The sequence below is a fragment of the Triticum dicoccoides genome, chromosome 3B, assembly GCF_002162155.2.
Source record: "Triticum dicoccoides isolate Atlit2015 ecotype Zavitan chromosome 3B, WEW_v2.0, whole genome shotgun sequence".
NCBI classification, from domain to species: Eukaryota; Viridiplantae; Streptophyta; class Magnoliopsida; order Poales; family Poaceae; genus Triticum; species Triticum dicoccoides.
In genome coordinates, this window is record NC_041385.1 from 731,677,129 (window position 1) to 731,691,123 (window position 13,995).

Sequence of the window (13,995 nt, forward strand, 5' to 3'; positions counted from 1 at the left end):
TTTTCTCCGAAAACACCCGGAACACTTCCGGTGTCCGAATATAGTCATCCAATATATCAATCTTTATGTCTCGACCATTTCGAGACTCCTCGTCATGTCCGTGATCACATCCGGGACTCCGAACAACCTTCGGTACATCAAAACTTATAAACTCATAATAAAACTGTCATCGTAACGTTAAGCGTGCGGACCCTACGGGTTCGAGAACTATGTAGACATGACCTAGAACTATTCTCGGTCAATAACCAATAGCGGAACCTGGATGTTCATATTGGTTCCCACATATTCTATGAAGATCTTTATCGGTCAAACCGCATAACAACATACGTTGTTCCCTTTGTCATCGGTATGTTACTTGCCCAAGATTCGATCATCGGTATCCAATACCTAGTTCAATCTCGTTACTGGCAAGTCTCTTTACTCGTTCCGTAATACATCATCTCATAACTAACTCATTAGTTACAATGCTTGCAAGGCTTAGGTGATGAGTATTACCGAGAGGGCCCAGAGATACCTCTCCGACAATCAGAGTGACAAAACCTAATCTCGAATTATGCCAACTCAACATGTACCTTCGGAGACACCTGTAGAGCACCTTTATAATCACCCAGTTACGTTGTGACGTTTGGTAGCACACAAAGTGTTCCTCCGGTAAACGGGAGTTGCACAATCTCGTAGTTGCAGGAACTTTGTATAAGTCGTGAAGAAAGCAATAGCAACATACTAAACGATCAAGTGCTTAGCTAACGGAATGGGTCAAGTCAATCACATCATTCTCCTAATGATGTGATCCCATTAATCAAATGACAACACATGCCTATGGTTAGGAAACATAACCATCTTTTATCAATGAGCTAGTTCAAGTAGAGGCATACTAGTGACACTATGTTTGTCTATGTATTCACACATGTATCATGTTTCCGGTTAATACAATTCTAGCATGAATAATAAACATTTATCATGATATGAGGAAATAAATAATAACTTTATTATTGCATCTAGGGCATATTTCCTTCAACTAGCATTAGTGCCACTACCCACCGCCGCCGAGATAAACCCAATCAGCGGGCAGATTTTTCTTTGCCGGCCTGATTGTTGATGTGATGCACGACTAGGGCTGGACCAAAAGCACATAGCTCGTAAGGTTAATGAGCGCTCAATAGCTTAGCTTGTTTAGCTTGTAACTCGCTTCTTACTAAAGAGAGCCACCACTGATCTCATCTCATTAAACTTCATGAGCTTAATGAATGAGCCAACAATCTCGTTGGTACTCCCTCCGTAAATAAATATAAGAGCATTTAGATAACTATTTTAGTGATCTAAACATTTTTATATTTCTTTACAGCGGGAGTAGATCATAACACATATTGTCATCTTACATGATAATATTTCGTTGTATCGCAACCTGTCAATCTAATCGACTCATCCCAGCTCATAGGAGGCAACAAACTAGCGCACCTCCTCCTGTAGTCACAATCTTCCTTTGCAAAATTTACACTGACATACTCATTCTATATGCTATAACACATCGTAGTCTGTTAACGAGCACTCATGAGCTTTAAACAAACATGGCAAAAAAATAACCTTTTCTTATTAAGCTTATTAATTAACGAGCTAAAACAGCCAAGCGATAACGAGCCGAGCCTTAATCGAGTCGAGCCAAGCAGCTCGTTAGTCTGGATGGACCACCAACCTGATACCAACACCACGAGTCCACGACCGCCACACACGCGCGCACGCAGTTCTAGAAGGAATTTAACGCACCCGTCGCGCTACTTCGCGAGCAGTGCTTGGCACGTCTGGTCTGATCGTGGTTTTGGCCATCCAAAAAAACTGCATAATCAAAGTTAGGGAGGAAGGCAGGCTTCGATGCTTGCTCCAAGAGCTGGAAGGAAAGAAGAACATAAAAGCTAAGCAGCGTTCTCATGTCACGTGGTTACGGGATGGGAATAGGAGCACGAAGTATTTCATGGCGGTGGCTTCAGAGAAGAGGAAGGCAAATAGAATTAAGAAGTTGAAGAAGGAGGACGGCTCGGAGGTGCAAGAAGGGGCCGAGCTTACTAACTACGTTTGCTCCTTTTTTCAGGGCCTTTTTACTTCCTCTGGTACAAGCCGTTTACCGGAGCTAATTGACAAAGTGCAGCCCCGGGTCACTGCTGCTATGCGTGCGGTCCTCGAAGCCGAGGTCACCCGTGAAGAGGTGAAGGCCGCGCTGGATCACATTGGAGATCTTAAGGCGCCTAGGCCGGATGGCATGCCCTCGGTGGTTTACAAAAAACACTGGCACTTCATGGGTGATAAGATTATTGATGAGGTTATTGCAGTCCTCAATGGTGGTGCAATGCCGGAAGGTTGGAATGACACCACTGTGGTCCTTATTCCCAAAGTTAAAAGTCCTACTAGGATAAAAGATCTCCGGCCGATCAGCCTATGCAATGTGATATACAAGCTGGTTTCCAAGGTTATTGCCAATCGTCTCAAGCTTATTCTCCTAGAGATTATATCAACGAACAAAAGTGCGTTTGTCCCCGGGAGGATGATAACTGACAACGTCCTAGTGGCCTATGAGGTGTCACACTACCTGCTGAACAAGAAGAGAGGAAAGGAAGGAATAGCAGCAGTTAAAGCAGAGATGAGCAAAGCTTATGACAGAGTTGAGTGGGATTTCCTCAGAGCAATGTTGACCAAGATGGGTTTTGGGACAAGATGGGTCGACCTTGTCATGACCTGTGTCTGCACGGTTCCGTACCAGATAAGGATCAACGGGGAGCTGTCTGAACAGTTTTCACCATCGCGAGGCCTACGGCAGGGCGACCCGGCATCGCCTTACCTTTTTGTCATTTGCGCCGAGGGACTGTCGGCACTGCTGCATGACGCGGAGGCGACGGGGAGGATCAGCGGAGTCAGAATTTGTCAAGGAGCACCGGTCCTGTCACACCTGTTATCCGCGGATGATTCGTTGCTGCTTCTGAAAGCGAAGCAAGACGAGGCCCTTGAACTCCGAAGGCTGCTGGATTTGTATGAAGCCTGCTCGGGTCAGTGCATTAATTTGGACAAGTCCGCTGTAATGTTCAGTCTGAACTCAGATGATGGGACTAAAGCTATTGTCAAGAATGCTTTACAAATCCATAGTGAGCAATGGAACGAGAAGTACCTGGGCTTGCCGGTTCATGTTGGCAAGTCGAGGAAGAAAGCTTTTGGCTTTGTGAAGGGGGCTATGTCGGGCAGGGTGTACGGTTGGAAGGAGCGACTAATTGCGAAGGCTGGGAAGGAGACCCTCGTTACCACTGTTGCTCAAGCTATCCCCACATTTGCTATGTCCTGTTTTTACCTGACAAAAACATTCTGCGAGGAGCTCAGTTCGTTGGTCGGCAACTACTGGTGGAGTCAACAGGACAAGGAAAACACAGTTCACTGGGTCGGTTGGAAAACTCTCACGCTTCCTAAGTCTCAGGGAGGGCTGGGTTTCAGGGACATGCATGGTTTCAACATCGCTATGTTGTCGAGGCAGATTTGGAGACTTCTCCAAAACCCAGATTCCTTGTGCGCACGGGTGCTACAGGCGCGCTACTACCCTAACACGCCACTACTAGAGGCTGCCCCGAGAGATGGCATTTCCTACTCTTGGAGGAGTTTGCTTCACGGACTGCAGCTTTTTCGGGAGGGCTACATTTGGAGGATTGGGGATGGCACGCAAGTTAACATTTGGACCGATCCGTGGATACCACGGCCCTGGTCACGACAGGTCCTAACAGCTCGAGGGCCAAATCTCATGGTGAAGGTTTCCGAGCTAATTGATCCTTCCACAGGCCAATGGGATGAGCAGCTAGTCACGGACACGTTTTGGGCCGACGATGTTAGGCACATCCTCCAGATCCCTCTGAGAGAAGGGGCCCAAGATTTCATATCGTGGCACTATGACAGCAAAGGGCTCCACTCCGTCAAATCAGCTTACAAGCTCTTCTGCCAAATAGAGAAGACCAAGATGACCGGTGACTTGGGTGCAAGTACTGGCAACGTGGGGGTTCTGGACTGAGTAGAGGAGGACTCGTGGAAACGGATTTGGAAGCTACCTTGCCCCAAAACCATCCAAATGTTCACTTGGCGCGTCAAGCACGAGTCCCTCGCACTACGGACGAATGTGGCTTGGAGAGGGATCCCCATAGCCGACGTGAAGTGCTTATTTTGTGGCAGGTGTGATGAGGACGGGGCTCATCTGTTCATCAAGTGCAAAACTGTCAAGGGAGTGTGGAGAGAGCTTGCTCTGGAACGAGAACATAGTGCTTTGGAAAAAATTACGTCCATGCATGCAATGATGGACTTCTTATGGGGGCTTGATGTAAGAAAGCGGCTTCTTATCCTCACCACCTGGTGGATATGGTGGTCCAACCGAAACAAACTACGGGGAGGTGAACTGCCCTTGGCAGCAGACGAAGTGGCCAGACGAGCCCAGAGCAGTGTTCATGAATTTATGCACATCTATATGTCTACTACTCCCAAGCCATCACCGGAGAAGTGGAAGCCACCGGCGGAGGGAGAGTACAAGATCAACATCGATGGCTCACTTGTTCCTGGGCAGTCCCATGCTGGGTGGGGTGTGGCCGTGCGGGACACAGAGGGGCATCATCTCCATGCCCGGGCGGGATGTGACGACCATGTAAACGACGCTTTTGCTGCAGAAGCTCATGCCATGTCTCATGCGATCCACACTGCAGCCGATTTAGGCATGGTTAGAGTGGAGTTTGAAACGGACTCTCAACTCCTTGCTGAAGCTCTGGATCTTGGAAAGGTTGATTCCTCGGCGTACTCAGCTGTAATTGAGGACATGAAGTACCAACTCAAGCTCTGGTTTTCCAAGTTTTCAATTTCAGTTTGTAGAAGAAGTGTCAATTCGGTAGCTCATGAACTTGCTACGCTTGGACGTATGTGTGATTTAAACCACTGTATGCAGTGGGAAACTGATGTACCGGCCCATGTGGGCGTTTGTGTCTCGGGCGATTTGCCCGACCACCGTTAAGCAATAAAGCCTTGTTTGCTTTCAAAAAAAAAACTGCATAATTCCCACATCGGATCTGCATCCATCCATGTATCCGTCCAGCAGATGCTGCGTTCCTCCCTGGCTTGCACTCGCGTCCCAGTCGAACATCGGCCGGCGTCCGTCTCGCGCTCTCGCTCCTGGTGGTCAACCGGCGACGCGTCGCGGTCTCGTTCGTTTGCTGTGCCCGGGTTCAGATGCCAACTCCTGATTCGCATTCTTCTCCATCGTCAGTCAATCCATCTCCTGATGTCCAAGTTCATGTGTGTGTGCACGGCACGGCAGGCAGGCAGGCAAGCGGTGATCGGGGAAGTGGCCAAGTGAAGGGGATCGTGTATGTATAGCCGAGGACGGACGACGAGAGTACAGAGTAGTACTCCTTCCGTTTCAAATTACTCGTCATGGTTCTAGTTTTGAACTAAAACCATGACGAGTAATTTGAAACGGAGAGAGTACGAGACAGCAGCGCGGCTACGTAAATACTCCCTCCGTCCGCGAATAAGTGTACTTCTAACTTTTGTCCTAAGTCAAAGTTTTAAAATTTTGACCAACTATATACAAAAGAGTAGAAACATATATGACATCAAATTGATATATTATGAAAGTACATTTTAAAACGGATCTAGTGATACTAATTTAGTGCTATAAATGCTGCTACTTTTCCCTATAAAGTTGATCAAAGTTTTAAAGCTTTGACTTAAGACAAAAGCTAGAAGTATACTTATTCGCGGACGGAGGGAGTAGAGTATATACGTAGAGGGAAGCCGACTCGGGGAGGTCCGAAGGGGCGCTTTTTTCTCTTGGCGTGCGGGGTGCTGACCTGGCTGGGCTATCTGAAGGCCAGTGGGCGTGATTAATTGATGATTGTTGATGGGAGGACCGAGTCGAATGGAGACAGAGACGGATGCATGCATGTGCTGTGCGGGGAAGAAGAGTACGGTACCGTGTACTACTGTTCTCGTACGTCCTACTACCTGGGATGAGCGGAGACGTGTTGTCTTCCCGGGAGTTGCCTTGTATGCCGCACAGATTTCTCACGACTCAGATGAGGGGTGTGGTTATCGCGGGGTGGGGGAGGCCGAAGGTGAAGACCTGCCAAATCCGACACTGCACCGTTCATGGGCAAGGGTAAGAGCAACTCTAGCAGGCCCTGCAAAATCTCGACCCATAAAACGTGTTTGCAGTTTCAAAAATATCTTGTTTGCAGGTCGAAAATTAGCGTGGCCAAACAAAAACCGTAGATGAAACAACATAATTTGAAAATATAGTTTCCTGAGAAGTTCATACTACATACTACATATATTTTACATGATCAAGCACTGCAAACACTAGTTCATACTACTACATACAACATCAGTACTAGTACTAGGGGGTGGGGATCTCACGGCGGCGAGCTCGCGGCCATGGACGACGCCTCCGAGGAGCTCAATCCTCCTCGCCGGAGCTGCAGAGATTGATGTACTTCGCCCTCTGCTCCTCGCGGATGTGCCACCACTCGTCGTCCTTCGCCTTGGCGGCGAGGTTGTCCGCGACCGCCTGCGGCCATTGGAGGTCTTCGATCTCCTCGTCGTGGCGCCGGCGCTCCGCCTCCTCGCGCACGCTCCGCTCGGCAATGGCGGCCGCAACCGCGTCCACATCGGCGACGAAGTCCTCCGGCCCAACGACTCCGCAGCGCCGAGCTCCTCAGGCTCCTCCTTGACGGGGACGAACTCGACGTCCTCCGGCTCCTCCGACCACTCCCTCTTCACGGGGAGAAGGCGCACGCCGGAAAAGGAGGAGCTCCCGGCGTAGGAAGAAGCTCTCGCCACCGAGGACGAACCCGCGGCCAAGGACGGCGTACGGCCGTGCCGACGGTCGTACTCCTCCATCTCCCGGACGAGGAAGCTCGGCGGCAGCGAGAGGCCGCGGTTGGTCCACCTCTTCGGCCCGCGCTTCCTCGCGCCGTCCGACTGGACACGCCGCTCGCGCTCGGGGTCGCTGCTGCCGCTGGATCTGCTGCCGAAGCCGCGTCCGGAGCTCCACATGCGGCCTCACATGGCGGTTGGAGGCGGAAGGTGGTCGCCGGCGGCGAGAAATGTGGAGAAGGGGGGGGGGTGGTGAATTGCGTGGCTCGGCGACGGTGGGGGATAGGGTTTCGACCCGCAAACGCGCCGCGGAACCGTAGATATAGTGGTCGGGGCGTGTGGTTTGCGGGCGGCGGCAAATTTTTTTACGGGACGGGCGAGTATGCGGGCCCTGTTCTGGCCGGAAAAATGGGCCGAACCCGCATACTCGCCGGAATTTTGCGGGTTTGCGTCTTTTAGGGGTCTGCTAGAGTTGCTCTAAACAGCAGCGGGCAATTGGGTTAACCATCATGCCAGAAATTTGAATGCCCTGTTTGGCGATCTATCGATATGAGCAGGCATTTTTTCTTTCGAGAGTATGCCTAGGTGTATCATAACTTTATAGAAGGCAGAATGTCCCATGAGTAGGCATTCCAAGATACTTATCGTGGAATGTTTCATTTGCAACTCTCAAAATCCCCATTACTTTCTGCTTAGTATCATTCTGGAATGGTTTATCCACACCAAAGAAGCTTAGTGGGATGGGTTTTCGTGATTTCTCACTCTTACCAAGCTATGCTTGGTAGACAAAGTTGGAGACTTCTTACCGGGTCAGATTCTCTTTGTCCTCGTGTTCTCAAAGGACACTACCTTTCCCGCTGTGATTTCTGGAGATGCTCCTATGCCCATTGTCCTCGTCCTAATACATAGGGAGCTTGTTAAGGCTGGTGTTAGATGGGGAATTACAAATGGACAAAAGGTTAATATTATGATAGATCATTGGATTCCTGGACGGCCACTGCACATGTTGCAAACTCTCTCTCTCTCCAATTCCAAAATATGCAAAAGTGTGTTGCCTTATGCATGGACATGGTCATCAGAATGCAGAAAGCGTAAGAGCTCTCTTCTCGAAGGAGACTGTTGTACTCATATTACAAATTCAGATTAGCAGCCGTGGGGAGATGATTTTGTGTATTGTCCTCACACCTGCTTTGGACTATATATTATCCGTTCAGCCTACTTGTTCGATCATCGCAGTTCTTTTCAGCACATAGTGTGACTGGCCGTGGCCAGCCGTCTAGTAGGGATGTTTGAGGAGAAACATTAGAAGGCAATCTGTGCAATCAAGGCCCCAAATAAAAATGAACATAGTACTCTGAAGGTTTGCACATGGCTGCTTCCCATCCGGACTTCATTACTCCATCGTAATATCCCTGCAAATCATTCTTGTGCGCATTGTGGGAGAGACGAGAGTATGCTATTTTGTGATTTTTTAACACAATACAGACGAAAACACTCAAACATATGCATATACACTCACACATATAAACGCACTCACACACACCCTACTTCTATGAGCACGCTTGACAGACTGAGTCGACTCATCATTTAAGATTGATGAAGTCGTCACAGGGGTATTCTAGTCGACGGGAACGTCTCCTCCTACTGAACACACATCACCGGCAGGCCTGAAATGAATCCAGAAAAATGCGAGAACCGGTGTCAAGTCTAGGACTTAAACTCTAGTTTATTGGGGTACCACTGTTCTTCTAACCATCCAACCTTAGATTTGTTCGCAGTTTGTGGGGTGAGTGTTGGTGCGTATCAGCGTATACAAGCGGTTGCCTTTGTACTATGTCTTTTCCGAAGAAAAATGAAGATATATTCAAACTATTTGGGTAACACTCCACCTTGAGTGCAAACTATCCGAACTTACTAACTTATTGGACAAAGTACTTCAAATCGAGTAACTGAAAATTACATGACGCCAAAGATACATAACAAAGCTAAAGTCACATCCTCCTTTTCCAAAAGAAAAAGTCACATGAAGTTTTCTTTTGGAAGCCGACGTCTCTAGCTACACAAAAGGCTAAACATGCATATGTTCGACTAATCTCCAATGTCTCGAGGACACATTGGAGTCGTGTCGTGTGATATGAATAGTCCACACCAGTGTATGTGGGAACTTGAGGTGACTGGACACATTGTTGCTGAAGACACAACCACCGCAAGAGAACCACTAATTCGTCGTCATATTGTAATCGGAGAAGACCGAGAGCACCACGAGATATCAAAATGGAAGAACCCCTCGCTAATGCACACACGGCACGACACATGACACTCGCATTAGTGGCACCACCGCCGAGATAAACCCAATCAGCGGACAGATTTTTGGTTGGCCTGCTGCGCCCAGTGGCTAGCCTGATTGTTGATGTGATGGCCGATTAGGGATGAACCAAAAGCACATAGCTCGTGAGATTAATGAGCGGCGATAGCTCGGCTCGTTAAGCTCGTAACTCGTTTCTTAGTGAAGGGAGACATCAGTGAGCTCAGTCCACTAAATTTAATGAGTTTAATGGATAAGCTAACAAGCTCGTTAGTACACGGTAACTCATATTCTTAATGGATGATCAAAGTTTGAATTTTTGGAAAATCTATAAACACGACATTATAGCATGGAGGGAGTACATGATAATATTTTTCATTGTGCCTCAAGCGTATAGTCAGTCTAGTTGACTCATCCCACCACATAGGAGGCAACAAACTAGGGCATCTCCTCCTGCGATTACCATCTTTCTTTGTAAAATTTACACCCACACTCTCATTTCATATGCTATAACACATCCTAGTCTGTTAAGAAGCGCTCACGATTTTTAAACGAAAATAGACAGGCAAGATTTTTTTTTCTCATTAAGCTTAATGAGCTAAACGAGTCAAGCCATAACGAGCTGAGCCTTAACCAAGCCGTTGCGACGACGTCTGCTTCAGCGTCGACGCGGAGCTTGAGAGATAATCTAGGAGTGGATGCAGATTATGGTCTATATCGACGACATCTTAAAGATGAAACGTATGCTGGGCTCGTGGTTGATGGATAGCAGATATGGCTTCCTCCTTCGGTGTCTTAGTCGTGGATGGGTGCCAGATCTGGAGTTCGATGGCGTGTCCTGGGTGCTGCTGCCCCAGTCTGATTCGTTCAACGGCAATGGATTCACCTTTGGTGAGCCACCTTGAAGGTCCGTAAAGTTACTTATCAGTGATGGAGCCGCGTCGAACTCGGGTGAGAAGGTTATCCGTCATTTTTTCTTTGATGGCTGCTGTGCTGGTGCCGGAGGCAGGTAACAGGCGTTGGTATCAAGCTTAGAAACGTTCTATTGTCTTTTCAGTTTTGTCATGTCGGTCTTTACATGACTTGAAGTTTGATCTTTATAATATGAATAAGACACGTTTATCATGATTTCTTTTTTCTCACGACTGAGTGGTGGTCGAGCGGGGCGAAGATGAAACACTGGTGAATGTTCGTAAGTCACGCGCCACGTATATGAGAATTAATCTGTAAACTCACCATGATCAATTATACTCTACCTCAGAATATCCTTTTCTAAAAAAATTAATCAACCGCGAGATGGGATCTACATCTACCGTCGAATGATGGGGCATATCTGGTGCACCGAAGCTTGTTATGCTACCGGTGCATCGAACTCACATTGTATTTTCTAAAAATTCAAAAAATTCTAAAAAAAATTAGCACACTCACACAACATCAATGTAGCTTGTCACAAAATTCAAGTCAAAATTCGAAACATAACTTAAAAGACAAAAATGGTAAATTCAACATTGAATAGTACATAAGATAACTTGGGCTTTAGATTTGGTCCATTATCACACTGATGTCAAATTTGTCATTTTTGTATCTCAAAAAGTATTTCAATTTTTATATGAAATTTTGTGACATCATACATTGATGTTGCATTACCGTGCTAATTTTTATTCAGATTTTTAAAAATACTTTATGTCATCTGGTGCACCGGATACATTCCCAGCAAATGATGGGTCGCTTCTTCTTCGCCGCATCGGCATCGTCCTGGCAGTCGCAGCCTCCTCCTCCTCCAAAACAAAAGCTAGGGTTCCTGCCTCTCGTCGGTGCCGTCACAGTCCGTCTCGTCTCAAGTGGCCCTTGGTCTATGGGGGCGCAGTGGATCCTGAGATGGGACGGCGGGAGGGCTCTGTTTCTAGTCGTTTTTTTTCCAGTTTTGTTAGGGTTTGTGTTCTGCTCAGGAAGGCGAGACAGCGGCGGCTCCCTGAAGATGAAATAAAGGTCTCCCTGCCTAGCCCCCCCCCCTGCGGTGCGTCTAGCATCATTGGTGGACGTATGAAGGTGTGTCTCCGGAGGATCTATCTTTGGTGGATTTTCTCGGATCTCGTCGTTGTTCGTCTACGTTGTGTGTCTTTGGTTTGGATCCTTCCGATCTACGTTATTCTTCATTGGGGACTTAGCACGAAGACTTCCTGACTGTCTACTACAACAAGTTATGCCCGACTCCGACGATGGAGGGCGACGACGGCGGCACGCCTTCGGCTCACTTCAGTGCTTATAGTCGTTGCTAGGCGGTCTATGAATCTGAATGTAATTTATTATTATTTCTGATGTTCGCTGTACTGTCATGATTAAAAACGAATTGATCAGAAGTTTTCCCGCAGGAAAAAAGACATTGTCCTAGCTAGCTAGCCAGCCATCTACCGTCCGGACAAATTTGTGCACCCTCTATTCTCGAGGCTATCAGCCGCCGTACAAACTGCTACCACAACCAAGTCCGCCAACTTGGATTTGCACTCTTCTCGTTAGTCAGTCTTTTTCTTTAATAGGGCAAAAGAGTTATCATTTTCATTGATTAAAGAAGAAGATTTTAGACAAATAGCCGCAAACCGGGAATAAAGAACTACTCGTGGCATTACAACACTCAAGTGGGCTGCATCGGACATAGCTCAAAGATGGGCCTCGTCTTTGACCTTCGCGACGACTATCATCGTTGTAGCGGCGGTGTTAGAAAGACCCTTGCATTGTGCTTTTTACAAATCTCCCAAGACATAAGCATGGACATGGAGGCGTTAGCCTTCTCTACTCTCCACGGATAATCACAATTTTTGATCCTTCATTTTCGAACCGAAGCCTCAAATCTCCAGCTCCTCACCACATCACCATGTAGGACAATCCATGCAGCAACCTCAACTCAAACACGCTTGGAGAAGATGCACCACGGTTTCCCAGGCTTGCTTGCAAAGCGGGTAAAGGTTGCAGTTCGGACAGCCATGACGGAGCAATCGATCGACCGACCATACTCTGTTTTTTACTTACCAACCAAGCAAAACACTTGCATCTCGGAGGGGACCGAACCTTCCAAACAACAACATCCATGATGCTAGTCGTGTCCTGCAAACTGCGCCATATAGGCAGTTGACGCCTAGTATTCTCCTTGAGAGGTGAGCTTCCACTAGATAGTATCTTGAACTCTGTGAAGGAAATATGCCCTAGAGGCAATAATAAAGTTATTATCTATTTTCTCATATCATGATAAATGTTTATTATTGATGCTAGAATTGTATTAACCGAAAACATGATACATGTGTGAATACATAGACAAACTTAATGTCACTAGTATGCCTCTACTTCACTAGCTCATTAATCAAAGATGGTTATGTTTCCTAACCATAGACATGTGTTGTCATTTGATTAAAGAGATCACATCATTAGGAGAATGATGTGATTGACTTGACCCATTCCGTTAGCCTAGAACTTGATCGTTTAGTCTGTTGCTATTGCTTTCTTCATGACTTATACAAAAGTTCCTACAACTATGAGATTATGCAACTCCCGTTTATCGGAAGAACACTTTGTGTGCTACCAAACGTCACAACGTAACTAGGTGATTATAAAGGAGCTCTACAGGTGTCTCCGAAGGTACATGTTGAGTTGGCGTATTTCAATATTAGGATTTGTCACTCCGATTGTCGAAGAGGTATCTGTGGGCCCTCTCAGTAATGCACATCACTACAAGCCTTGCAAGCAATGTAGCTAATGAGTTAGTTACGGAATGATGCATTACGTAACGAGTAAAGAGACTTGCTGGTAACGAGATTGAACTAGGTATTGAGATACCGACGATCGAATCTCGGGCAAATAACATACCGATGACAAAGGGAACAACGTATGTTGTTATGCGGTTTGACCGATAAAGATCTTCGTAGAATATGTAGGAGCCAATATGAGCATCCAGGTTCCGCTATTGGTTATTGACCGGAAACAGTTCTAGGTCATGTCTACATAGTTCTCGAACCCGTAGGGTCCGCACGCTTAACGTTACGATGACAGTTTTATTATGAGTTTATAAGTTTTGATGTACCGAAGATTGTTCGGAGTCCCGAATGTGATCACGGACATGACGAGGAGTCTCTAAATGGTCGAGTCATAAAGATTGATATATTGGACGACTATATTCGGACACCCGAAGTGTTCCAGGTGATTTCGGAGAAAACCGGAGTGCCGGAGGGGTTACCGGAACCCCCCGGGGAAGTATTGGGCCTTAGTGGGCCTGAGGGGAGAGAGAGAGAGCAGCAGCCCAGGAGGTGGCGCGCCCCCTCCCATGGGGAGTCCGAATTGGACTAGGGGAGGAGGGCGCGGCCCCTCTTCCCCTCTCCCTCTCCCTCTCTTTCCTTCCCCCTTCCCCCTTCTTAGTTGGACTAGGAAAGGGGAGTCCTACTCCTACTAGGAGGAGGACTCCCCCCTCCTTGGAGCGCCCCAAGGGTCGGCCAGCCTCCCCCCTTGCTCCTTTATATACGAGGGCAGGGGGGCACCCCAGAACACACAAGTTGATCTTCGTGATCGTTCCTTAGCCGTGTGCGGTGCCCCCTCCACCATATTCCACCTCGGTCATATCGTTGCGGTTCTTAGGCGAAGCCCTGCGTCGGTAGAACATCGTCATCTTCACCACGCCGTCGTGCTGACGGAACTCATCCCCGACATCCTGCTGGATCGGAGTCCGGGGATCGTCATCGAGCTGAACGTGTGCTGAACTCGGAGGTGCTGTACGTTCGGTACTTGGATCGGTCGGATCGTGAAGACGTACGACTACATCAACCGCG